Here is a 4,447-nt window from a genome sequence, read left to right as displayed (position 1 = left end):
TATCTTTAGAGTAAAAACCACAGCAGCTAGCTTTAAATCATGTGTCAGATAAGAGCGTTTATGCACTTTCAACTGACAAGACGCATAAGCCATCACTTTTTCGTCTTGCACCAAAACACAACCAAGGCCACTCAAGGAAGCATCACTATACGAACAAAATCTTTTCCCGATTCTAGTAAAGTCAAAATCGGTGCTTTAGTCAACATCTGTTTCAATTTCTCAAAACCTTCTTTAGACTGATCATCCTAAACGAACTGAACATTCTTATGTAACAACTTTGTCATCGGCAAATCTATCTTCGAAAACCCATTTACAAATCTTTGTTAATAACCAACTAATCCAAGAAAACTACGAACCTCTGACACATTTCTCGGTGCTTTCCACTGAACAATTACCTCCATCTTTTTCAGATCAACTCTAATTCCATCTACTGAGATAACATGACCCAAGAATACAACCTCTGATAATCAGAATTCACATTTACTAAACTTATCGTATAATTGTTTCTCCTATAATACTTGCAAAACAATTTTGAGGTGTTGCTCATGCTCAGATTTAAATTTCGAATAGACCAAAATATCATCAATGAAAACTACCACAAATTGGTCTAGATACAGTTCGAAAATATGATTCATTAGATCCATAAATGCTATCGGAGCATTCGTCAATCCAAAAGACATCACTAAAAATTCGTAATAACCATACCGTGTACAAAATGTCATTTTCGGTACATCACTTTCTTTCACTTTCAACTGATAGTAACCTAATCCAAATCAATCTTTGAAAAGTCAAAAGCTCTTTTTAGTTGATCAAATAACTCATCAATACGGGCTAGAGGACATCGATTCTTAATCGTCAATTTATTCAATTGCCGATAATCAATACAAAGCCATATCGAACCATCTTTCTTTTTCAAAAAAAGCACTGCAGCTCTCCAAGGCGGTATACTAGGATGTATAAAACCACGGTCCAATAAGTCTTGTAATTGTACTTTTAATTCTTTCAATTCTGTCGATGACATACAAGAGGGGCCATTGACACCGGAGCTGACCAGGAAACATTTCAATTGTAAACTCAACCTCTTGATCCAATGGTAATCCAGGTAATTCCTCGAGAAACACATTAGGGAATTCACAAAGAGTTCAAATTTTACTACACTGACTATTGGCAACACGAAAATTTATGCATTTTTACATACCTTTTTTAGCTTAAAATCATACTGTTTCGATTAAATTCTTGTCGAAAAAAATTAATTTTTATAAAATAATTAAATTATACTTAAAATATGATCATGACAAATTTTAGTTAATTTTATAATTAATTTTGAGTAATTTTGGTTATTTTCGACAGAATTGCACAAAGGGCGAAAAATGGCTCGGCAGACACTACTTGAAGCACAAAATTGAGAAGCAATTTGAAGTATCAAGGAAAATTAATTTCTAGCCTAACACGGTTCAATTATGTGTATTAATTCATAATATAATTAATTTTAATTTATACCCAATTTAATTTGGGCTAGATAAATTAATATTAATTAATTATGGAAAAGTAGCCCAGTTGAACCGAACTGATTAAAGTGAACTGGCCAAAGATTGGGCAGCCCAAAACCGGCCATATGCTGACCCAAATCAGCTTATTAGCTGATTAATTAAGCTTTCAAAGAAGCCCTTGAAGTCTTGTCAAAGTTGCATTCAAACCCCTCCACGATTGGTGGATTTTTGGATTTACCCTAAGCCATTTTTAGCAAAGTTGAAAGCATCAACTTTGCCACATAGGTGGCCAGCCAAGGGGTGGATCTTTCGCTGCTATTTTTAGAAAATTTCAGCTGTCACACTCAGCTATTAAAAGCCCCCCTTGGCTGATCATTCAAAGCATCTCATTCATTCCTCATTCATTTCACAACACTTCTCTCATCTCTCATTCTTTTTCTCTCATTTTTCCATTTCAATTCCCTTGCTCTTGTGTTGATTTCTTCCTTTGGAAAAGGGGTGTTCTTCAACCATTTTCAAGCAGAAATTGAGTGCTTATTGAAGCCTTGATGGGCGAGGACAACAAGAAGGAAGAACAGAGTAACCAAGTCAAGCCTCGAAAAACCACTGGATTTGATTCATGTTCCCTATCTCTTTAATTTTAGTTGTTGTTATGATGAGCATATCTATGAGTATTCATGTTGTTGGAATGGTTAATTTAATTAGCTTAGCTTGAATTTAATTCGTGTTGGGTTGATTGCATTTCGTCTTCTTAAATTTTTAAAACTGTGTCTATGTTGTTATAGGCCTCGGTAAGATGCTTGATTAAGTAAAATCATGCCTAAGTTATTCTTGCATTACGACTGTGAGGTAACTAATGAATTAATTATTTAAACAGATTGAAATTGTAATTAACTGAAACAGTACTTGATCAGTGCAGGTTTATTCTTCTAAGGTAGCTGAAGGTTAAATTAGCAATATATCTGGCGATATTATTGCCTTGCATAACTTGCAAGAATATTGTGATTAAACTGTTTCAAGGTAGGGATACCTTGCTACCTCACATAGTCTTTTATATGCTTGTTAGATTTAATTAATCGTTTGAATTAACATAGGGATATTCAAGAGATTAGTTCAGTTTAATGAGTTTGTATGTACAATAACATGTTTGCTTACTAGAATATGTTTAGTCGGTTGAATTGACATAGGGATATGTCAAGAGATGAATGGATTTTGGTATGTAAGTATGTTCATAAGTTAGTAAATTATCGGGTTGCCGTGATTTTATTTGTAACAATATAAACATAAGTTTAATAATTCTAAGATGAGAAGTGTAATTAATCCAACACAATTATATCATCTTGATTAAATCTTATTTTGAAATCGTGCATTAGAACTTTCTTTTACTTCATTTTATTTATTTATTTTAATTTTCTTAAGTTTTTAATCACCCTATTTAAACAAAATATTTTTATTCACTAAAGTGTTTTAAATTGCATTCATAAATAATCCTTTTCACAGTTCCTGTGGGTATGATAACTCGACATTTACTTATCACTTTATTACTTGTTGCGATTGTGTACACTTGCACATTTCTGTCGTTCCAAGTTTTTGGCATCGTTGTTGGGGACTGTTTTAAAAAGTCAATATTTGTGAGATTGTTAGTTTACATTTTGGTTTTATTTTTTCTGTTTAATTTCTAACTTTATTAATTTTTCTGTGATTATTTCAAGAGTTTATGAGTATTGACTTAATTATTGACCTACTCCCTGTAGGCCCTGAGATAGAAAGAACCTTTCAATAGTGAAGAAGACAAGCAAATCAAAAGAGGAACGAAGAGATAAACTTTGAAAATCCAATCCAAGGAAACAGAGCAAACCCTACTCAAAATCCTATCCTTACTGCTAATGATAGGGATAGAGCTTTACGACAAAATGTCGTGCCAGTATTTAATGATCTTTATCCAGGTATTAGGAGACCCAAAATTGAGGAACAACAGTTCAAGCTGAAGTCAATTATGTTCCAGATGCTTCAGATAGTGGGCCAATTCAGTGGAATGGCTACCGAAGATCCTTACCTACACTTAAGACTATTTATGAAGGTGAGCGATTCTTTGAAGTTAGCCGGAGTACCTAAAGATGCTTTACGATTGAAGCTGTTCCCATATTCGTTAAAGGACAGAGCTCGAGCTTGGTTGAACTCATTGACACTAAACTCAATTTCCACATGGCAAGAGTTAGCAGAAAGACTCCTTCTGAAGTATTTCCCTCTTAGCAAGAATGCTAAGTTGAGGAATGATATCACTGCCTTCCAACAAATGGATGATGAGTCCTTGTATGAGGCTTGGGAAAGGTACAAAGAGTTATTACGAAAGTGCCCTCATCATGGAATCCCACATATCATCCAACTTGAGACATTTTATAATGGTCTCAATGCTCACACGAGGATGGTAGTGAACGCTTCTACTAATGGTGTTCTCCTTTTTAAGTCTTACAATGAGGCTTATAAAATTATCGAGAGGATTGCCAAAAACAATTACCAATAGCCAACCAACCAAGCAGCATCAGGAAGACGAGTTGTTGGAATACATAAAGTAGACATTTTTACTTCACTCGCATCTCAGGTATCATCAATATCCTCAATGCTTAAAAATCTTACTACTAATGGGTCCAACTATTTTGCAACACAGCCACCAAATCAATTTTAAAATATAGCCTGTATTTATTTTGGGAAGGACATTTGTTCAAAAATTGCCCATCAAACCCAGAATCCATGTACTACATAGGTAACCAGAACCAAAACTGGGGAAGGCAAGGACTGCAATCCAATTTTTATAACCTATTATGGCGAAACCACCCGAATTTTTCCTGGAGTAACCAAGGAGCTAGAACCAGTAATACTTACGCCCAACCTAGATCGATCCAACCACCAAGTTTTCCCGAACAAGTTTAGAAACCAACCTAAGCTAAACCATCCAA

The 4,447-nt window shown here is 34.5% G+C and overlaps 1 non-coding gene across 1 annotated transcript; it reads right to left on the bottom strand.

Annotated features, from left to right (window-relative positions):
• Nucleotides 1-3,753: 3,753 nt before the first annotated feature.
• LOC121204046 (small nucleolar RNA R71) lies at nt 3,754-3,860 on the bottom strand. The gene has a single exon (XR_005898974.1). It is a non-coding gene; the product is annotated as a small nucleolar RNA R71 (small nucleolar RNA).
• Nucleotides 3,861-4,447: the final 587 nt, after the last annotated feature.

The sequence above is a fragment of the Gossypium hirsutum genome, chromosome A07 (genome assembly GCF_007990345.1).
Source record: "Gossypium hirsutum isolate 1008001.06 chromosome A07, Gossypium_hirsutum_v2.1, whole genome shotgun sequence".
Taxonomy (NCBI): domain Eukaryota; kingdom Viridiplantae; phylum Streptophyta; class Magnoliopsida; order Malvales; family Malvaceae; genus Gossypium; species Gossypium hirsutum.
Note: the sequence above shows the minus strand (reverse complement) of the source record. Positions and strands in the feature narration are given on the sequence as shown.